The sequence below is a fragment of the Psammomys obesus genome, unplaced genomic scaffold, assembly GCF_907164565.1.
Source record: "Psammomys obesus unplaced genomic scaffold, mPsaObe1.curated_primary_1811, whole genome shotgun sequence".
Taxonomy (NCBI): Eukaryota; Metazoa; Chordata; class Mammalia; order Rodentia; family Muridae; genus Psammomys; species Psammomys obesus.
In genome coordinates, this window is record NW_026596034.1 from 22,760,563 (window position 1) to 22,784,009 (window position 23,447).

General features: G+C 47.6%; 1 long non-coding RNA gene across 4 annotated transcripts in view; it reads right to left on the reverse strand.

Moving 5' to 3' along the window:
* The window catches only part of LOC129687198 (uncharacterized), a 51,220-nt gene extending 28,065 nt beyond the window's left edge, over positions 1 to 23,155 (reverse strand). For 3 of the 4 annotated variants that reach the window (XR_008721743.1, XR_008721744.1, XR_008721741.1), the window contains exon 1: positions 22,832 to 23,155. This is a non-coding gene — a long non-coding RNA (uncharacterized LOC129687198). Of the gene's footprint in view, positions 1 to 17,586; positions 19,610 to 22,831 lie in introns of all 4 variants that reach the window. The other variant, XR_008721742.1, reaches the window with a different exon arrangement.
* Positions 23,156 to 23,447: the final 292 nt, after the last annotated feature.

A 23,447-nucleotide genomic window follows, 5' to 3' on the forward strand; every position in this document is an offset into this window, starting at 1 on the left:
TCAGAGGAATATCAAGCACCATTCACTTTTAGCAAAATGAGGCTCCTGGCATCTCCCAGAGCCTGCCACCTGAAAGCCTTGGGGTGGTCCAGGTGCTTCTGGCACGCCAAGAAGCCTGTTGATGAAAACGCTCAGGTTTAGCATTGCTAATCATTAGGGAAATGTACGTTAAAATCACCAGAGACACAAGCACACTCCTATGAGTATGGTTAAAGGAAAAACAAAAACCAAACCCTGCCAAGTGCAGATGGAGATGTGGAACAGGTCAGTCTGGAAATTCAAGATATTGAAGTGCAGATGTGGTGATTCCTCCAGTATCAAAATCCTCATCCTCTTGGGTTTCTGGTTAGAGCTGTGATCAATTGTACAGGCAGCAGCAGAGCCAAAGGTCTGCATGTGATCTCTAGGAAGGGAACCAAGGGGCAGCTGAGCAGACTTCTTTCTGCAGACACAGATCACACCGAGATGGTCACAGTCAAGAAAGGCAAACCAGAGCTAAGAAAGTCTATCCAGGTGTGGTAATTCTGAAGAAAAGGCAGACTGTTTCTTTGTTTCCCAGACAAAGGCAGGGGTCACAGTAAATACCAGAGAGAAGAAAGAAGAAAGGTTCTGTCAGGTCTAGCTCAGACTTGTGGTCCAGGATTATGCCCAATGCAGATAGCTCTGCATGATCCTACAGTGTGTTTGCAAAATGTAATGCCTGTTAGGAAGTCTTTGCAAGAAAGAAAGAAAGAATAAAAGGAAATGGTGGCTACTTTGACAAAGATTTTAGCATCTTTCTGAAATGTTAACAATCTCCCCTAGCCTCCTTCCTAAATATTTACCCAAGAGAGATGAAAACTTAGATACACACACAGACAAAACTATTTATCTGTGGGTATATGAGTGTGTGTGTCTGTGCCGGTATGTGTAACTATAGTATACATGTTTATGCGTGGAAGCCAGAGGGAGACATCAGCTGTCCCATTCTATCACTCTCTGCCTTATTTCCTTGAGACAGAATCTCTCGCTGAACATGAAGCTAGGTTGGCAGCTTGCAAGGAGCAAGCCTCAGTGATCCTCTTGGCTCGGTCCCCTATAGAGCTGGGGTTACGGGCACACAGGGCCATGCCTGGCTTTTTATATGGGTGGGGAGATTCAAACTAGAGCCCCCATGCTTGTGAGGCAAGGGCTTAACTCACTGTCTTAGTTTGGGTTTTATTGCTGGGAAGAGACACCATGACCACAACAACTCTTATAAAGGATTACTTGGGGGCCCGGCTTACAGTTTCAGAGGTTTAATCCATTATTGTCTTGGCGGGAAACATGGTGGCCCCCAGGCAGACATGGGGCTGGAAAAGGAGCCGAGAGTTCTACATCTGGATTCTCAGGCAGCAGAAGGGGACTGTGTGCCACATTGGGTATAGTTTGAGCATAGGAGACCTCAAAGCTCACCCCTACAGTGTCACAATTCCTCCAACAAGGCCACACCTACTAATAGTGTCACTCCCTATGGGGGCCATACCTATTCAAACCACCATAGTCACTGAACTTTTTAAAACACACCTGTGAGGCTGGGAGAGGGCTCAGAGATCAAGGGCACGGGCTGCTCTTCCAGAGATCCTGAGTTCAATTCTCAGGAACCACATGGTGGCTGCCAACCATCTTTAGTGAGATCTGGTGCCCTCTTCTGGCCTGCAGGTGTACATGCAGACAGAACATTGTATACATAATAAATCAATCTTCAAACACACACATACCCATTTATGGATCACAGGGCTAAGCACTGCAACAAAGACTCAGGGCGAGTTTCTGTCTCGCTCTGTTGGCCTTTCAACAGCTCCTGCAGCTAGCGTTTCTGAATGCCTACAGCAGGCACCATGTCTATCAATGAATCCTCTCTGCTCCTGCAGGCTGGGCAGCTCTCAGAAACAGCTGGGAATCCAGCTGGACAAACATCCAAAGGCCAGTTCCCAGAACCCAAAGAGAGAAGGAAACTTCTCTGTGGGTACGTTGCAGGGTGAGGGATTCTAAGCTTTTCAGCCTCTTGAGGGAACTCTACCACCTAGAAAGGGTGGCTGAAGTGATAGAGCAGAAGGGAATGAGCCAGGCGGTGTGTTTCCTCTGCGAGAGCCACTCCCTGAGCCACAAGGACAGAACAGCTGTCAGGTAATGACTGTTTTGCATACACCTCCATTTACAGAGCTGGGGCTATGGGCTCCGTTTGGTGGTTCTTCCCATGTCTCTGCCCGACTTGGACGCTGGAGTGGACATAGCTCCTTCGGTGAGAAATTTAAGTATAAGATTCCAGAGTAAGCCAGGGTGGGCGACATTCACACAGAGCACAGAACACAGCACAGTGGAACGGACCAGAGCTGCATATGTCAGTGTGGGTACACCTCCAAAACAATGCTGTGGTTTGGGGAACAGCTAACTTCTGATCCCCTTGCCTCTCCCCTACCAAGGGCTGGAGTTACAAGTATGTGCATAACACCCAGTTTTAAGTGTTTATAAAATACAAAATAGGGGCTAGAGGTGTAGCTCAGTTAGTTGAGGGATCGTCTGTTACACATGAAGCCCTGGGTTCAATGCCTAGCACCAGGTACAGCCAGGGGTGGTGGTGCGTGCCTGTTCTACCAACACTTGGCAGGGGGAGGCAGGAGGATGCAGAATTCAAGGCTACCCTGAGCTGTATAGCGATTTTAAGGCCAGCCAGACCTACAGAAGACCTTGCCTCAAAAACAACCAGCAAAACAATGACACCCCTGCAAAATACTATTATCTGTTAGAGATACAAATTTATTTCTATGCTATGGTATTATATAATATGTAACAACATACGTGCATTGTAGAGAATATCTACCACACATTGTTACTGATATGAAAAAAATTTAAACCTGAGCAAGAAAAATACATTCTAACCTAAGAGGTGGATTAGCTCTCTTCTTCCCTTCTTCCCTCCCTTCCTCCTTCTCTCACACTCACACATACACACACACGTGTACGCACACGCTCAGCAAACCATCAACACCTGCCAAACCTGAGATATAGGAGCTAAACGGAAGGCTTGTGTTTCACTCTGTTTTCTGTACTTTGGTTTGAGATGTTTCTTAATTTGGAAGGAAACAGAACAAACCTGGAGAACATGCTAAGTGCAATAAGCCGGCCACAACAAGCACAGAAAGAACAAATACTGGGTGAGTCTATGTCTGTGTCACATGCCCAGAGGCAGAAAGAATGATGGTTACCAGGCACTGCTGGTGGTGGCAGAGTTGTGGATGACAATGGTAGTTATAGTTTCACACAGTGACTTAATTCCTTTCTTTGTTTTGCTTGCTTTTTTTTTTTTTTTTTTTCTCAGCCTTGGCTGTCCTGAACTTGCTTTGTAGACCAGGCTGACCTTGGCCTCACAGAGATCCGCCTGCCTCTGTCTCCCCGAGTGCTGGGATTACAGGTGTGCGCCACTGCACCTGGCATGACTTACTTTCTACCTTTTTATTTAATGTGTTGCTGTTGTTGTGCCTGTGTTGTATGTGTGCCATAGCACCTATGTGGAAGTCAGAGGACAACTTTTGGGAGTCAGTTTCTCCTTCCACCATGGGTTCCAGAGATTGAACCCACATCATCAAGCTTGCATGGCAAGTGCTTTTGGGACTGAGCCATCTCATGAATGTGGGCTACTTTGTTGAGACGGAGTCCTTCTAAGTATCCTAGTTCAGCGGGGGATTTGCTTTACGGAACTTGCTTTACGTCCAGGCTGGCCTCAAACTCTTCATCCTCTTGTACTTGGTACAATGTTATGTTAAACATTGCTACTTCCCCCCACCCCCAGACAAGGTTTCTCTGTGTGGCACTGGCTGTCCCCAAACTTGCTCTACAGACCAGACTGGTCTGCCAACTAAAACATCCACAGGGCTGGGGAGGATGCCAGGAAAATAGCTAACGGATATAGTGTTTCTTCCTAGGGTGATGAAGACACTCTAGACTGTGGTAATGGATGCTCAACTGTGACTCCACTAAGAGCCAATGAATAAACTGTCGTGGGTGAAGTATATGATATATGACATGCCTGTCAGAAAGAGACAGAGAAACTTTTTCTATCACCCCAAGAAGCCTGAGGTCTGTCAGTTCCTCTCTGTCACTCATGTTACAATGTAACCAGAAGCTCCTAAAGCCTTCCCACCCTTGACGTGAGGGAGGCTGGAGCCAGCTGCGCATCCACCGGACTGTGGCAGCGAACGGAGTCTGAGCGTCAGCAGAAAGAAGTTAATGAGATTCAGATCTGGGTTCCTCGGATTTCTAGCCTTAATTAATACTCGCAAGGCCCTTGATGCCTGTGAAAGTGAGGTGGTATGAAGGTACCCAGGGCTGGCCTTGTTAGCACAGCACTCTGCATGAGAGATGACACCAGCCTTATCGCCAGCTCAGCTCCCTGCAGAGGCAGGTCCAGGCCTCCAGAGAAGCTGTCTCTCTGGTCCCACGTCTCGTTCTCCAGGCCATTGTTAAAGTCTGAATGGTCTGGATCAGGTGACCACCCAGAGCACCAGACACAGCCTGGCTTCCGGTAGCCCTTTGTCAGGAGAATACCATTTTAGGTTGTAGAAGGCGGACCTTCAACCGTCTTGGTGACTGTCCCTCTAGGCCTAAAGACACTGAAGGTGGCTCATTTCTACATTAGGTGTGCCTCTGTGGGCCAAGACAGCCATGTCCTGTGGGACCAGCCCCAGCCAAGGGTAGCCTGGGCTGTGGTGTCAGCCCATTTTGCCCTCATGTGGGTTGTTCCTAGGCAACTGGCTCCTTGCTCAAATCAAGTGCCCAAAGACCCTAGGTTCTCCAGAAAACATGTGGCAAAGCCTCTTCCTTCTTCTTTTCTGGACTGTCCTCCCAGGGAAGGGCCTCTCCTACCATATGTCCTCTTAGGCCACCAACCCTAGAGCATCATACATTGACCTCATGTGCCTCTCTTTGTTTTTAATTTTTAATGCATTTATTGAGGTGTGTGTGTGTGTGTGTGTGTGTGTGTGTGTGTGTGTGTGTGTTCAGACTCTGCATGGTTCAGACTGTCCTGTAACTTACTATGTAGCCCAGGCTGACCTCAAACTTGCAGTCCGTCTGCCTCAGCCTCCCAAGTGCTGGGGCTATAGACATGGACCACCAGACCGAGTTGGGACCCTTGCTTATTCTGGATCATCTGGATTCCATGAAGAACCCTCCATGCCCAAACACTTCTGATACTGTGGTCATAAAGCCACTGTAACCACTGGGATAATTCTCTGGCCAGAAAGGCGGGAGGTGGAGACACAGGGGTAGGGGTTAGGGTCTGTGGCCCTGAGCACCCTCGGCTCTGGCGTAATGACTCTGTAGATCCTTCAACTCAGGGGCTCTAGAAGCCCATGTGCTTACGAAAAGCTATTCTGGGAAACTACCTCAACCACTGTTCCCAAGGCCTGTTGTTCCTGGGCCACCACCACTGTTTGAATTTGTCCCAACCCAGGTTCATGTTGAGGCTGAGATCCTCAGTGTAACTAATTACCTAGGAAGTAATTAGGTCATGGGGCACCACCCATATGAATGCATCCATGAATGCCTTTCTCAGGGGAATAGATTAATTGTGACGGGAGTGAGTTAGCTCCTATGAGACTAGGTTTAAATGAAGGGAATTTGGAACCTTCCTCCACTCTCTGCATCTATCTTTTTCTTCTACCATGAGGCCTTTACCGGACGCCCAGCAGATCCATGCACTTGAGCTCCAGAACCATGAACTGAAATAAACATCTCTTCTTTATACACCACTCAGCCTCAGGCAACTTGTCATACCAACAGCTTCTGGCATGTGTACTTCTCTAAGCAATTCATCCACGGACACCAGTTACACATGTAGCTAAGACAGACCATCCCTCCTCACCTAGTGCCTGTCTGTGGGCACAATTCGCAGTTCTCCTCGCGTCCCTAGGCATGTTGTAACCTGATGGATATAGTTTGCCACTCTTTCTGGGTACTGAGAATCCAGACTATCATCCTCCAGTCACCTGTCCCTCCCTTCTCCTTTCCCTCCTGGCTTCCTGTCACCCTCAAACATAGTCAGCCATCATTTATCTCTTTCCTTATCCGGTTTGTGTCAATGCTTATGGGACTGAGGCCAGAGGCTGGTGACCTCCTACCAGAATTCTCCCTCACAGCTCAGACAGTTCTCTTCTTCACCTCTTCTGGAGAAGTAGTGTAGAAGACTGGCTCCTGGGTTCAACCTGTCTCCGCTGTGTGATGTTAGGTAAGTTGCTTAACCTCTCTGTGTATCATTTGCAGTTTAAGGGCAAGCAAGGTATTTGTGAGGATGAAATGGGATCATGGGAGACATGCTCTATGGGCTTGGCATAGAATGATACCCAAGGAAGGTCATCAGCGGGGCCGAACTGCCTGCTTCAGATTTTCTCTGAAAATCTATCACTCATGCCTTAGAATGTGTCCCAAGAGTTGGGGGACAGACATTTTGCAGATGCCCAAGAGACCCCAGTCCACAGCCTGCCTCCAACTCCTCCTTCAGCAGATGAGATCAGTCTGCTGTAGAGGGTTGCTGAAACTCGCCCCTGTATGGTATACACTTGCCAAGTGTCCTCTGGACCCTACACCACTCAGCTGCCTCCTAAGGCCTGGGACAGGATCACCAGGTGCCTAAGGAGGGGCGCCAACTCTAACTCTGTTTACATGGACCATCTGCGGGCAGTCTGAAGGCGGCCAGCTTTCTATTTATAGTTAAACTTCTCTGCCATTATGGCTTGTCTGTAATTTGGGAGGTCCTTTATTATGTTTTCTTCATGTAGATCAGTGGAAAAATAAATGAAAGGGAAAATTATGTGTGTTGTGGTTACGGAAAACTACCAGGGGAAAGCCATAGTTCATGCTCCCCGCCTGGGTGGTGTGTCTAAGGAGTCCCAGGACACCAGAACAAGGAGTGAACACTGCTAGGGGACCCTCAGGAGGCACACATGGCACTGCCTCAGTAGGAAGAGACTGGGCCTGGGACCTTGGTTTTGCTGATGGCTTTCTAATGCCTTGAGTAGGCTTCATGGAACCACTGACCAGCTCAGCACCCCTGTGGGCTGAGATGCAATTTCCTTAGAGAGGGCAAAAGACAGCTGAACAACAGGAGTCCTCAGAGATGGTGGCCAGGCACATCGGTATACATCTACAACCCCACCATTCGGAGGCTGAGACAGGAAGGTTGCAAAGCAAAAGAAGAGCAGGAAAGACTGAAGCCCAGTTCTGCCAAAGATGCCCATCCTCAAGGAACTGCTGCTCCTCCTTCCTCTCTGTTCAGCAGTGGCCAGGGGCTGCAGGGGAGTCTTGGATGTCCAGGCCAAGAGAAGATCAACTGGGTCTGCTGTCCAAAGTCTCCTGCCTTCCACGGACTGACAGGGCTAAACCTTATCACAGTGAGTCACCAAGTTGTGTCTGAACATCTTCTACCTCATAGATCCATTTCAAAAGGGTAGCCTGGCGTTTCTCAGTGTGAAACATGGCTGAACTTCTTTTTAAACTGAAAAAAAAAATAGATTCATGGCTCTGTGGTCTGTGCATGTGACAAGGCTGTGGCTTGTGGGGTGCTGCTAGGCCAAGTTCAAATCCCTCAGTCTTCCTGAAAGGTATAGTTCCCTGCCCCAAAGAGCTGGCCCAATTCCCCTGAGGGCAGGTGGACACAAACAGAGCAAATTCCAGGCTTAATAGCCAAGGTTGTGTTCAGAAGCTGAGGGTCAAGGTCACTCAGCCTTGGTCAGCACAGGGTCCTCAGGCAGAGAGAGCAGAAACATTGTTTGTTTGCAATGGGGAAACTGGAGAGAGCTACAGACTAGGTCAGAAGAGAGAAGGAAGGAATTGGGGTGGAGGTGCACAGTGGCCGTAGTGGGGTCAGACCACCTGGGTTCAAGCCCCGGCCTGGCCAGCCCTCAGATATTACAGAAACAAACCCTCCTGGCTCCTCTGTTTACCTTGTAAAGTGGGAACCGTAGCAATCGAGAACACCGAGAGGACTCAGCAAGCTGAGTGTTAAGCAGCCCTGGCCCTGTTCTGTCCCTCTGAGGGGTAGAGGATGTGACCCCATCTTAAAGGACAACAAAGGCAGATTCCCAGCCTGGGAGACTAACACTGTCACAAGGGCAGGCTGTGGTCCCGCCGGGTAACCGAATGGCAGCACATGCAAGTTCAGAGAGCTCCCCTGACTTTTCTTCTTCCTGTACTCAGAGAGAGACCTCAGCCAAGTGCTCTGCTCACCTATGATGCTCTGGCCAGATAAGGAAAGAAACATTTGTTTGGGCTCAGGGTTTAAGGGGATCTCAGTCTATCACGGCAAGTAAGGCATAGCAGCAGTGGGCTCTTGTGGGCGGCTTGGAATCCTTGGCTCAGGGAAACAGGAAACGGACATCTGGACCAGAAGAGCAACTCGCTTATTAACCCCAAAACCTGCCCACCAGTGACCTACTAGGCCCCACCTCCTAAACTGTCCACAATCTCCCAAAGCAGTGCTACCACCTGGGGGCCACCTATTCAAGCACATGAGTCTAGAGGATTGATTTTTCACTGAGACTGTAACGGAGTTCTCATCACTATGTCCCAATGTCTGGTGCCTTCCTATATTGTCAAAATGTTTGGAGATGTTTAACTTTTCCTCTCACTGCACCTGATGAGGCTATACCTGGTCACCTTTGATTCTCTTTCCCTAGGACTGATGTGCCTATCTGCAGGCCTAAGGCTGTGAGGCCCAGTGCCCTGACCCAGGACACGCTGGAGCCTCCAGCCTGGTAACATTACCACACAGCTTAGTGGATTTAGACAAGAAACTGTGAACCTCTGAACCAACCTCCTCATGACCATGTGGGGTGACAATCTCCATATCAAAGGTCACTTGTGAGTCATTGGGAGAACAAGTGGCCAGATCCAGCCTGAGGCTTGGCATGCTGGAGGTGCTCAGCTCCTCCCATGACTCACTGTGACAATAAGAGGCCTTGGGACCAATATAGTGTGTCCATTGGTTTCATTTCGCTAGCTTCATACCAGGCCACCCCCTCATTACCAACTCTACCCTCCCTGTCCTTGTTTGGCCCTTGGCGGATCTCTTCCACCCCAGTGCAGTTTCCACGCTTTTGGAACTAGAATAAACATTCAAGTCATGGATCCCTTGCCTGCAACAATCTGTGCTGCTCATTGTCCCCAGGTCTTAGTCCACAAAGCCCATTTGCTCTGTCCCTGCCAGATACTCACCACTACCCCAGCCTCTCCCATGCAAGAGCTGCAGAGCGACTTATTCTCTGCACATGGCTTACATCCTCTCTCATCGGACTGTCCTATATCCACAGTACAAAGTAGCCGGGCTTGACCTCCCTCTCCAACTTTTACATGTGCTATGGTTTGGTGCTGTGGTTTTGTTTACCTTTCACCTTGTGTACACGCTCATGTGTAAGTGTGAGTGCACATGGACCACCGTGTGCTTGTAGAGATCGAAGGACAAGTTTCAGGAGTCCGCTCCTTCAGCCATGTGATAAAAATCAGGTACCGTTACCTGCTGAGCCATCCCCAGGCTCTGGGCTATGCTCTCCATGGGAATTATTGCCAGTGTGTTCACATTTTGAACACTTGCTCTCCAACGGGGTGGGGTGGGGTGCTATTTCGAAAGATTCTGGAAATTTGCAGAAGCAGGGCTTAACCCAGGAGGAAGTGGGTCACTGTGATGGTGGCTATTCTTGGTTGTCAACTTGGCCACATCTGGAGTTAACTGAAACCCAAGCAGCTGGGTACACCTGTGAGAGGTTTATGTCTTAATTAAATCATTTGAAGTGGGAAAGACCCACTTTTAGCCTAGATGTTTTGAGATGGGAAGATCCACCTTCCAGGGGCAGCCTATATAAAGGACAGAGAAGAAAGAAGCTTGCTCTCTTCGCCTGCTTGCTCTTGCTCTCACTGGCAAGTCCATTTCTTCACTGGCACTAGAGCCTACTTCTGCAGGAGTCTGGTGTATCCTGCAGACCAGCTGAGACATGGAGCCTTGTGGACTGAACAACAGTGGAAGGTCTGTAGACAGTCATTGTTGGAGTACCTGGTCCACAGCCTGTAAGCCATTATAATAAATCCCCTTTATAGATGATAGATAGATAGATAGATAGATAGATAGATAAATAGATAGATAGATAGATGATAGATCGATCGATCTATAAGCTCTGTTCCTATAGAGAATCCTAACTAATAGTCACTGAGGGTATCCTGTCCTTTGGCCCCTTCCTCTCTTCTGTTCTCTGCTTCCTTTTTTTACCTGGATGTGAACTGTTTTGCCTTTTCATATCCTCCCAGCCATAGTGACCCAACACCTTTGAAACTGTAAGCCAAAATAAACAATTCCTCCCCTCAGTTGCTCACAACAGTTACACAAAAGTATCTAATGCAATGTCCAGCCATTAGGAAACCCTCAGGCAGGCTGCACTTTGCCAAGAGCCATCATCAACTTGATTAAAAAAAAATTCTAGAAACACTGTCTCCAAAAGAGAGAGAGAAAGAGAGGCAGAGAGAGACAGAGAGATTCTCCTATTTATATTGCCTTTTGACCTCATCCTCAGGAGAAGCCTCCAATGGAGACGGAATGTGGTGACGGCCCTTTGCTTGCTTGCTTGATTGATATCATTCCCTGTTTGCTGGCTAATGCTCATGGATTCCCCAGAGATGGATGAAGGCAGAGGAGAGACAGGGAGTAAGTGAGCAAAGAGCGTTATAGTGTCAATATTATATAAATTAGAATCACTTTAGTAGGGAGTTTCAAGTGAAAGGAGTAATCCTGATTGTCTTAATTGATGGATAGAACTCTGTACTGGCACCTCCTGGTAGTACCCCAGATGAAGGGGTGGGGGGGGGGACAGGACTGAAGGAACCCTTTTCATCTATAGCTTGCTTGGCTTTCCCTCTTGCTTGAGAGTTGATTTTACCTTGTTGCTGCTGCTTCTGCTTCTGATTCCTTTACTGATATCAAAACCAGCATTTCCAGCCTTCTATTGCTGACAAGGACCAGCAGCAATCAAGGAAACTTGTGGGTTTTGAGTGCCCGATTGGCTGACGCACTCAGCTTCACAGACTGAGCAGCTACCAGGTTCTCGGCCCCTGTGGTGTGAGGCAGCCACTGCGGGACTACTCCATCTGCTACAACAAGCCTCAAGGATGAAGCAACTGCAAAGGCAAACTGTCCTCCTGGCCTTCTGCACCATGGCTGTGCGAAGGCTCGGTCTTTCTGAACCGGACACTTTCGTGGATTCCTCAGAGACACCTTCACCTCATCTGCGCATTAGGAACTTTCCTAGAGGTTCTGCAACATGGGGATTCACTTTCTCAAGCAGCTGCTTGAGTCCTTCCCCAGGCTCTTTCTGTCACTGTCTTGGGTAAGACATCTTTACGGTGGCTCCAGGCATCTCCCTTCCGAGGTGGACTTGGGAGAAAGTGTGGAGCCCACACTCTGGAGGCCCTGATATCACACCTGGATCTGGAACACTCCCCAAAGGCTCACATGTTGAAACCATGTGCTATTAGGAGGTGGTAAAAGCCTTCAGAAAGTGGGGCTTTGTGGATGGAAACTGGGTCATCGAGAATGTCCTTGAAGGAGATATGGAGATCCCAGACCCTCCCTTGCTCTTTTTTTTTTTTTCTCCCTGACAACATGTGGTGAGAAGTTTTCTTTATTACATGCCCCACTGTGCTACCACAGGACGAAAAGCAATGGAGCCAATGACAGAAAACTGAAGCCGCCGAGGCCATGAGCCAAAATAAAATTTCCCTCCACTAAGTTGCTTGTTTCAGTCATTTTGCAGTTGTGACAGAAATATGAGTGACACAAACACTGTTCTAAGACAATGGCTCTCAACCTTCCTGATGCTATGACCCTTTAACACAGTTCCTCACGTTGTGGTGAGCCCCCAGTCATAAAAATTATTTTCATTGCCTCTTCGTAGCTACAATTTTGCTACTGTTATGAATCCTAATATAAACATCTGTGTTTTCTGACAGTCCAAGGTGATCCTTGTGAAACGGTCATTCAACTCCCCCAAACGTGTCAGGATTCACAGGTTGAGAAACACTGTTCTAACATCATGGGGGGATTATGCAGGAGATATTATATATATATATATATATATATATATATATATATATATAACGTGACAGGTAGTATCTGTGACAGCCCGAGCAAATGTGAATGGTTGTTTTTTCTTGCATGGGAACTTCAAAGGGCAAGTGGCCAGATGGACAGACCTGCTGCTTGCTTACACATGAAGGCCAAAGCAAAGAAGCCCCATGTTTTAGCTTGAGTATCTAGGTGATGACAGGCACCAGCCACTGCGAAAGGAATCATGGCATGAACCGGTTGAGGTGGGCAGACACCAAGCATTCAGGCTTGGCCATGAAAAGATTGAGATGCTGCCACATGGGGCTCTAAAGGTAAACTCAAGATCTTCAGCAACCCGGCCAGTGCCTTTGTGCACACACAGCCATACACTCTCGGGCAGTGAACAAACTATATAGCTGTACTTGCTAGCCCTGGCTATGCTAGTCTGGAGCTGGGAACAGTCAGAACTGAGAGGAGGCGATGGCTTATCCGATGCTCACTCAGATGTTGTGTGGGACATCAATTCTACCTAGCAAAGTGAACAGGAAGCACCAGGGGCTTGCCTAGGGTGGGCTGGGAGCCACTCTTTTCCAGATATTCCAGAACAATCAAGTCCTAATCTATTACAGCTGGCTTCAAGGTACCATCAGACAAAGGAAAAAAAAGGCAAAGCAGATCTAGAATTACAGGGTAAATTAGTGGGGGTGTGTGGGTGTGCAAATGTCAGCCTGATGTGTAAGTGGATTTATGTAAACAGATGTGAATGTGGGTATAGTCTAAAATCTAGAAAAGAGATCTAGAGAGGTTGGTATTAGGTGAAAGGGAATATTGGTAAAAGGATATGAGTCATGAAAAATGCATAAAGCTGGCTTTTTTTTTTCTAGTTTCAACTCTGTCATAGTTTTAACTTTATTTTTGTATATGTGGTGAATATGTGAATTCAACTTTTCGACTATGGAAGCAGCAAGAACTATTTCTATTTTTGTATTTCATAACAGTCCAATGTGTGATCTTCCTTTGAGGCAGTGGTTGTGAAGTTGAGCTTTAAAAACAAATTCTGTTGACCATAAGTGCAGTAGGAACCAGATACAGTCCTTGGATACATTTGTGGCAATGACCCACTTAGGAAAAGTCATTTTTTTTTCTTCTAAAAGAAATTTGTTTGGGAAGGAGAAGGTTATAAACTCAATTTCCCCAACCCCACCCCAATCTTTTTCCTTCTGTTTAAACCTATATCAAGGAGGCCCAGCATGGTGATGCAGGCCTTTAATCCCAGTACTTGGGAGGCAGAGGCAGGTGGATCTCTGAGTTCTAGGCCAAACTGGTCTACAGAGTGAGTCCAGGACAACCAAGGCTACACAGAGATACCCTGACTGGAGAAAAAAAAAAAAGGAAAACCAACGAATTAGCTCAGTAGTTAAGAGTACTTGTTGTTCAAATCAAATCTAGTTCTGATTCCCAGCACCCACATGGTGGCTCACTATCATCCCTAAGTCCAATATCAGGATCCAATGGCCTCTTCTGACATCTACAGATTCACAAAATATTAACATAAATAAATATTTTTTTAAATTTCAAAAACCTACAACAAATCACCCCATTATAGTATTAATATGTAAACTCTATTGCTAGATTTAAAATAAAGCATTTTTAATTGGTGATGCCATGTGGTCCTGGCCGCAACAAGACCAGTTAGATACCTGTAACTTGAGTCCGAAAGTATTTGTGTTAGCTGGAATGTATCTGGTTTATCTTAAGCGAATGCCAAATCTAAGCACTACTCTAAAGCCACAATCAAGGTGTCAGGCTCCAATTATAACAGTTTTGTTCATTTATAGTTTGAACAACTAGGGTTACTCTTAATTGACAATCATGGTAGTTATATGACTCAAGATGGCTACAGTTATGTCAAGCAGAATCCATACACCAAGGCCAAGGTATCATTCTCTTCCTGTAGATGAAATGCCCTGCTTCCCAAATAGACTGAGGAGTTGTGTTCCCAGTAACCTTGACTCCAAGAGGTAACACACAAAGCTGGGGCTTGGAGGGGCCTTGTTCTCCTTCTGCCTTTTCACATTTCATTTTTTGAAAATAACTTTTTTTTTAATTTTTGATATTATAATATAATTACATCATCACATTCCATTTTCAATGCAGGCGTGATGATCTCTGCCACCGTGCTGATGACTGTAATGTCCCCAGAGGAGAGTCACAGACAGGGTAAGTACCAAGTGGGAGGGGGGACGCTTCGAGTTTCCCTTGAGACTCGGCGGGGAGATCAGGAGTCCTCAGCTAGGCTACAGAGTTTGAAATGGCTGAAGAGGTCAGCAACAAGGGTTTGTAGAATAGTAGCCATCATCTAACTGCCTGGACTCGCATCCCCCGGCCAGTTCTCACACATAGCTAAGGGAATTTGGCCAGTTGGTGAGCAACCCTCAGTTTACCCAGCCAAGTGGCGATACCGACAGAAGATATCTACCTTCTAGGGCGATCTTAAAAATGAAATTTGTTCTTCCACATGAAGCTTTGAGCTTCAGATTGTCAGCACTCAGGGAATCTTAGCTTACACGGTGGATTTTGGGAAGCCAGTCCCACTGGGACTCCCAAAGCCATCTGCTAATTGCTGACCAAAACCAGCAGAAGATGAAGTAGCCTTGCTTAGTTGGTAAAGCTCGAAGCTGCTTCCTGCTTCCCCAAATTAAGGTCCTCAAGAAGTCATATCCCAAATACCGTCATTCAGGTCAAACTTGAGCCATGGCAGCTAAATGGGGCTCCTCCCCTTCACAAACACTTTCAGGGAGATTTCACAACCCTCCAGACCTACCCCAGCAACCCATCCTCCATTGTTATCCTGGGAATGTGTCCAGTCCTGATCCCACAGCTTAGCACTTTCTGTCTTTAGAGCAAAGGGGAAGTGAACCCAGCATGACAGCCTTTGCAGTGCCACCCCAAAATTCTTGTCAGCCTGTATAAAGCCCTGGTTCCTTCCTTCCTTTCTTCCTTTATTTCTTTCACTTTTTCGAGACAGGGTTTTTCTGTGTAGCTTTGTCTGTCTTAAACTCACTTTGTAGACCAGGCTGGCCTTGAACTCACAAAGATCCACCTGCCTCTGTCTCCCAGAGTACTAGGATTACAGGCGTGTGCCACAGTGCCCGGCTGGCCCTGGTTTCTTTCAAAAAACCTTATGAATACTCTAAACCCTCTCCCCAGCAGACAAGCAACTTTCTCACATATATATTAATCTTGCAAGTCAAATTTCTCAATATTTCATCATTGAAGAAGCTGTAATAGCTCGGTGGTTGAGCTAGCAGGCTCTAGAGGTCAAGTTTCTTTCAGGTCCCAATTCTGCTTCTGTTGTTTATGTCCTGTGAGATCTTAGCAAGTCATGGGATATTTTTAAACCTCAGATTTTCTATCTTTAAGATGCATGTGGAAATATTGTCTCATTTGTAAGGTTTTAAGAAGTTCAACTGCTTGCCAGATTCTCCCAGTTTTCACACCGAAAGTCTTTTGTTGAAGGAAGGGTCTCCATCTTGGGCGAACTAGTTTGGTTGGCCACAGGGACCTGAAAGCATTTTGCCTACTGTAGGTGGCTCCTGCAAGTTCCATCAGTGTCAGATGACCAGAATGGAATGATGCCCAGATGGTCATACTTCCCCATCTGTCCTTGTACATGGCTTCATGTGTGTGCCTCCTGGCTCTACCTTCCAATTCCAAGAGCTGGGGTCACAGAAGTGTATCACCACACCTGGCCTCAGCCTTTGGGGTTTTCATCTCTTCAGTTATCTAGTGTGTGTATGTATGCTCAAATGTAAAGGTCAAAGGACAACTTGTAGGAGTCAGATCTGTTCTCCCACCACGTGGGTCCTGGGAGTATGACTTAGATCATCAGGATTGGTGGTGACTGCCTTTACCCGCTGAGCCATCTTACCAGCCCAGGCATCGATTGTTGTAAAGACAAGGTTTTGCTATGCAGCCCAGGCTCACTTTCCATTTGAGATCCTCCTGCCTCAGTATCCCAAGCACAGGAATTATAGGCTTGTACCACCATATTTGGTCCTCATATGCCTTAGTAGCTTCCTGGGAAACGCTTTAACCCCTCTCCAAACCTCCATTTATTCATTCATCACACAAAGGAGTTAAACATGGGGGTTATAGAGAATTCCTTCCACTATGACCTGAAGTTCCGGGGGCCCCTGGTGAAGGCAGATGGCACCATGTGTACACACTCCTGCTGGACACAGTGAAGAATGAACCCGTGTCTTTTCCAGCAATTCAGCCTTCCCAGGGAGAAACTTCATCTTGCTGGTGATATTTTACCTTATAGTGGGGACTTATTAAGCTCAGAAAATCTTTTTTTTTTTAATTTTTATTGATTCTTTGTGAATTTCACATCATGCACTCCAGTCCCACTCATCTCCAGTCCCTTTGTATCCAGCCCCTTCCCTGGCAACCTTCCCCCACCCCACAAAAGAAAATCAAAAACAAAAATTAAAAAGATACACAAAGCAAAACATAAGAAACATCTCGTCATAGAAGCTGTAGTGTGTTACAGTGTGTTCCACAGTATACCCTTTTGTCCATGCATCTTTACCTGCCTATGTTCCTTGCAATGAGTCTTCGGTCTGGTTTGAGGCCTCTGACTTCTGCTACACATTAATATTGGATCCTCACTGGGTCTCCTGTCTGATACCCTGTTGTTGTTCTGTGTCATGGAGGTCCTGCAGCTTTGGAGCTGCAAGCCTGGCCCTTTCACCTGCTCCGGCAGTTCATAGATGAAGCAGAGGTTGGGGTGGGCCAACCCAAAGCCCTGGATCTGAGTTTGGGAGGTAGCTGAGCTGGTCAGTCAGCCTGCCAGCTCTCTCACCGTGGTGAGCTCTCCAGCCCTGCCCCCACTAGCTCACGCAATGCTGCAGCCTGCAAGGAACAGGGCCTGCTCTCCCACTCCCATGCCCTTGGGCTGGCTCACCCACACCCACACCACCAGATAGCTTAGGAAATCTTCACATCAGAGTATGGAGTGGGAGCTAAGATGGTTGCTGTCCTTTTGTCTGCATGTGGTTATGACAGCCATGGTCATTAACATGTCTTAGAGAAGGGGTGGGTTATTGCCATAAAGAAGCTTTTCTCTGGAAGGTTTTAATCCTTCTTTACACAACCCCAGCCCCAACATTCATATTTTCAGTGTATCTAGGTACGAGTAGAAAATAAGGTTTGGGGTCTAAAAGCCCTTGAGGTAATCAGTCCCATCATTCATGTGCCCCTACCTGCAGGCTGTAATTAGCACGGCATGTGGAGTTGTTCCAGGGCATTTCTCTGTCCTGTAACTCCCAGAAACTCACTGGCCTTTCCCTACACCCCATCTAACTGCCAGCAGCTAGTTCCACTGGCTGACAGACAGTGCACTGTAGAGTGCCCAGACCTTTGGATGTGGACTTCTCAGATTATTTATAAACACAGGTATTACATCAGATACTTACGACTGTAGGGAAGGTGTCCCTGAATGGTTCCCTTAGGTTCCAAGTGTCTTGGAAGTGATTAACGACGGCGTCAGCATGAGGCTAGCCAGGGAGAGGAAGAGATGGCTTTTCTCTCTGGGGATGTTTATACAGAGATATAGGGAAAGAGTGATCAGCTCTTTCTGATTTGGCCTTCACTGTCAGACCTGGGACAGTTTCACCCTGTGTTAGGACATTGTCTGGCTCATAGTCATATTCAATCTCTCTCTGGAGCCTGGACTGGCCTTTATCTTGTGATCCTCCTGCCCCAGCCTCCTTTGGGCTAAAATAACAGACATGTACCATCAAGCCTAGCCTAAGGTGATGACTTTCAGAGGCCCTGACATTTGTCTGTCAATCAACTTTTTCACATCTCCTCTCTTAGCTCTAAAATGAGAGAATTCCTCCGGAAAGGGGCTCTGGTAGAGTGCTCAGTTCAGTAGTCACCTTGGGGTACCAAGACAGAGGCAAGTAATTTGTAAGAGAATGCCCAGGAATCTGGAAAATGTCTGTGCCTCACAGGCGAGCCCCCAACATAGTCTTAGACATTGCTGGACAGGTAGCTTGGATGGTGTGCTAACCCTGGCCAGATGTGGCCAGGAGTCTCTGCCCCTGGAGCTAAGCATACTGATTAAAACAGGATGGCATATCAGCTTTCAAAAAATTAGAACAGCAGCCTTTTTTTTTTTCTAGTAAAGAGGGGAAAGAAGTGTGTTCCTCTTACTAAAAGGAGTCCTCAAGGAAAAAGAACACTGTGTCCAAGCTGCCAACTCCTTCACAAGGAAACGTGGGAGGGACTCTTTCCTCTCAGTCTTCTCTTACAAGAGGGAAACATGCAAGTTTGGATGGATTTGTCACAAATCATTTGTAAGAGAAAACTCTCTGGCATATCTCAGGGCTCTGAAAAGCACCTGGGGCTCATTCTGGCAGCAGAGAGGTTGGCAGAGCTGTTGAAGGTGGCTGAGAGAGGGTTCTCTCCTTTTATTCCATTGTTAGTATTAGTATTAGTAATTTGTTTTTATTTGCTTGTATTTGGTTGGTTGGTTGGTTTGGTTTTTGGAGATAGGGTTTCTCTGTGTCCTGGACTCGCTTTGTAGTCCAGCCTGGCCTCAAACTCACAGAGATCTGCCTGCCTCTACCTCCTCGAGTGCTGGGATTACAGGCGTGCGCCACCGTTTGTATGTGTTCATACACATGTGCCACGCACATTTGTGGAAGTCAGAGGACAACAGGCAGGAAACAGTTCTCTCCTTCCATCATGTGGGTCCTGGGAGTCAAACACACATCATCAGGCTTGGCATCAAGAATTTTATCAACGAGCCATCACCCCGGTGTGCTCTTACTTCTGATAGTAGCGTTCCACTGTTTTTGTTCTGGATTTGTGGTGACATAATATACTAAGTGTGCCACTGGGGGGCGGGGGCTAGCTCTGTTTAGACTGACTGTGGCCTCTGCCGTACCCATTCTGCCTCACTAATACTCCCAGGGTTTCATTGACTTGTCCTTAAAGTCACTGACCTGACAAGCATCCATAGTTTTATGGATAAAAGTCTACCTTTCTCTACTGACCTCAGAAGACAGGTTTGTGGAAGATGGGTGTCCCTCCAGCAAATGGTCCCTTTGTTCAGCTGGCTCCATTGATGCCAGCACTCCCTGTCTAGCCTCCCAACTTGACATTCCCATTTCCCTACCTCTCATTCTTTCTTTTTACCCATGCTGGGGGACGCACAGGTGGTCAGCCATACTCAAGATGCTGAGGGCGACTGCACAGGGCAAAAAGCCCCGAGAAAGAGGTGGAGCTTGGCTTCTTGGACTGTGAAGAAAAAGGCTGCAAGTTCCTACAGGATAGTCACTGTTGTGGGTCGTTGGGCATCAACTTCTGCTTCTCTTCTATAGTGTATGTGGGTGTCCACTACTCCTTCACGCAAGTACAGAGACTTCCCGCTCTTCCCCCGCTTCCGGAAAGGCCTTCGTTGACCGATGGCCGCCAGCAGGTCCCATCCACCTGGCCACAACCATAGGTAAGGGATAGATCAGTCCCAGTCAGACCAGAAGGGACTTCCGATGGGCCCCTTGGGAAGCAGTTCCCTGAATCATCCCTAAAAAACCACCTAGAGCAAGACCTGCTGCATCTTCTGATGGCCAGAGTGTAAGGCTGGGTCCAGACCACTTTAAGCCCTCCTCACTCTACTGAACACAGTCAGGCTCAACAGGAAGCTCATAGCCAGAGGCAGGCAGCCAGGGAGAATTCCAGAGCAGCGAAGCTTGTCCTGCCTGACCCTTGGCAGGGACCCTCAACTCCCTCTAGGCTCTTTGATTACATGAGTCGATCCATTTGCTTGTTTGTAGTTCTTTGGCTGTTCTTCTGAGTTCTAGTGAAGAAAATGCTAAATGATCTCACTAAAAAGGAACTTTCTTATGGCTTGTATGCTAGGGCAACCTGAGTCCACAGGAAGGAGGAAGCAGATAGATAGCTGTGCAAGGGAAACAGCCTTGTACCTCCAGCTCAGCCACAATGGGAAGTGTGAATGCTAAGTGGACAGAGAAGAAGAAGGTCTGGAGAGAGGAAGAGCGACCAGAGTTCTCACGGCTGGAGGCCCCCTTAATTAATTCACCTGCCCGCTGAATGCATTGTAGAGTCCACTTAAAGAAATCAGAGAAGCTGCCACATTAAGAGATGTGCGTAGGTGGGTGAGGGAGGAGGCGGGTAATTATGCAGGGAGAATAATTTTCTTCATATTCTTCTGGAAACGTGCACGCAGCGGAGAGAGCAGCAGGGGAGACAGGGGGAGGGAGAGCATATTAACGGAAGGTGTGCCTTGTTCCTCTCGAAGGCGTGTGGAGGCAGAGGGAACAGCACCTCACATGCCTATCTGACCACTGAATCCTTAGGGGGAACGTCAGAGAGGTCACAGGGCACCCCTGGGGGGACTGTGTGTGTGTGTTCAAGTGTTCTCCACCTTCTGTTTTTGTTCCTACCTTCAGACAGGTCTCTCACTGAATTTGGAGCTCATCCATTCAGCTTGACTATTGGCCAGCAGGCCTCAGGGGTCCTTTTGTCTCTGTCTCTGAGTTCCAGTGAGGGCATGGTTTTTACGTGGGTTCTAAAGGACCGAACTCGCTTCCTCATGTTTGCATAGAGGGCACTCTATTAAGAAAGCCATCTCCTCAGCCCTGGAGGGACTCTTGAATGTTAGACTTCATCCATGGGAGAAAAAAAGAAGCCCTTTTTTCTTCTTCTTCGACTGAAACTTTTTTTTTTTAAAGTTGGTTGGCTGCTGAACTGAAAATGCAAACATCTTTCCATTCCTCCCTCCTCGAACACTTGCAGTATTTTATGGGATTAAAAAAAAAAAGTTTCAGTCGAAGAAGAAAAAAAAAAACCCAATACCACAACCACCTGGAAACCAAGCCAGTTGCTAATATTTCTAAATAGCTTTAAATAAAAAAAAAAAAAGAACGTGACCACTTTAGTTAATTGTGGTGGGTTTGCAATGCATTTTTCTTTGAGGGTTAGGAAAGCAATTACCATCAAACAACCTACTTATGCCTCCATTGTGATAAAACGTTCCCTCTAATGGGATCCACACGCCAAGAAGTAGGTCTTTATAGCGCTCGGTGCTTCCGGGAGTGTTCTCACACGGAGGCTTCTTGTATGCAGTCAGAACCGTGACTGGCTCTAAGCGCCTGTCCTGGTGAAGGGGAGTCCTTTGAGGAGATGGGTCCTCCCCAACAGAGGCTGGTAACTAGGGAGCCCCGGGGAGCCACCATGCTGCCCTACCCATGTCTGGTGGCCCATGTGATGCTCAGAGGAGCTGCCCAGCCTCTGGCCTGTTCGGACATTTTGGTTTATGATATGTAAGCATGTTTTTGTTATACTCCCAAGTGGGGGGATTTTAGTTTGCCCACACCTGCTAACTGTCTCTGGCAGAGCATAGTCTTTGCTAGCTGGGATTAGTTGAGGTCTGAGGACTTTGAGAGGTATAAATAGGATAGGCCAGAGGGTAAAAAAGTCCAGCAGCTTGGAGGAGTTCTGCTCGCTGGTGGTTCGTTCTGTTGCTGCGTTGGCCGTTTGCTGGTTACCTGGACTTCTGGATTTCCTGACAACACATATTGGTTTTGCCCCCAAAAAGATCCTACAACCCTACCCAGCAGGAAGAAGTAACGAGGGCTACGTCTCCTCTCCCTTACAATCTTCTTTTTTCCCCTACCTGGGGTTGGGTTGGAAGGAAGTTAAAAGCTCCTTAAATTCTTTAAGGAACCCCCAAATAAAGCAGCATTTGAAAAACCAGCACCTACACCAGCCCTCATCTCCTCATCTGGCCCTTGTACTCACCGACATCTCACATTGTCCCGCTCCCTGCAATCCTGGAAAACGGGGGCCCTCTGTCATGGACTCATCCTCAGTGTCACCTGCCATCCCCTGAAGCTGTCTCCTGCTTGACCACAGCTTCCACACAGTCTCGGGGAGGCTTCTCATTCTCCAACTCCCTTTCCCACCGTTCTCTGCTTTAGAACATTATGCAAGCAACTTTTGGGGTTCTTGCACACTGTTCTTCCTCGGTAGTCCTTACCTCCAGGCCTTTGCTTGCCTTTATCTTGAGTACCTGTTGCTGCGAGTCATCCTCGTCATAATCCTCTCCATTCCCTGCCACATCCAGACTTGATCTGGTTTGGTCATGGCCACTAGGGTGACATTTCTACCATACCAAATCTCTGGTCTACAGCTCAGTTTTTTGTGGTTCCTGCGTTTTTTTATCTCGGACTCCATGGCAGCCCATGCGTCTCCCCCTCAGTGTCTCCCCCTCTTCCATTCCTCACTTCCAATGTTACCATCTAAGGCCTACCCCCCGCCACTAGCTGACCCAGTGAGAGTCCTGACGCCAGCTCTCTTTATTTCCAAATATCAGACCCGAGTTCCTAGGGTCCCAGTGAGACACAGGACATTGGTTTATACACAAAAACAGATGAGCGCTTTGGTGCAGGTCTGTAATCCCAGAACTCGGGCGGCAGAAGCAGACGGGTCGAAGCCAGCATGGTCTACAAAGCGAGTCCAGAACAGCCAAGGCTACACACAGAAACCTTGTCTCAAAAAGCCAAACACACAATCAGGGTATTATTTATCCCATCATTTCCCATGTCCCCACAGCGGACCACCGGAAGGAGGTGTCCCTTGGAATGCACTCTTGTTTCAGGTTAGCAAGGTTTAAGAGAGAAAAAAACTTACCCTGACAAAAGATCCAGCATTATTTTGGAAGCCCAAGGTCTCAAACAAATGTGGGACAAAGCAGAGATCAATTTAGAAAGTGATGCACCTCATACAAGCGTCCAGCAGCCCTGGCTCCTCTTTCGCTCGCTATGCTTAGGTAGGTAAAGGTGCAAAATTAGGACAGAGGAGCCAGTCAGTCAGGTGAACTAAGTGGATCCAGTCTTCTCTGCTCAGCTCCTTACAGGCTGGTACATTGCGGTCAGCACGCGCCCTGGGCGCCCCCTGGAGGCTGTGAGGACCACAACCAGAGAACCACCTTGATCTGGGAGGGCCATGGCAGTAATTCCTGCCGAGCAACTAGAAAAATGACCTCCATAAAAATGGGCAAGGACAGAACAGAAACGTTTGACATGAAATACAAATGCCCAATAAAACTTCAAGCTGATGTTTTCGTAGGCAGGATCTGTCGCAAGCCCTAGAAGCCTCAACTCCTTTTAATCTCACAACACCGTGGGGGGAGGGGCTGGGCCTTCTGAGCCTGTAGATAATAAAGGAGACACCCACAGGCTAACTGACCTGTTGGTGGCCACACAGTAAGCGTCAGAGCTAGTACGTGATCTGGCAGTGAGAACTA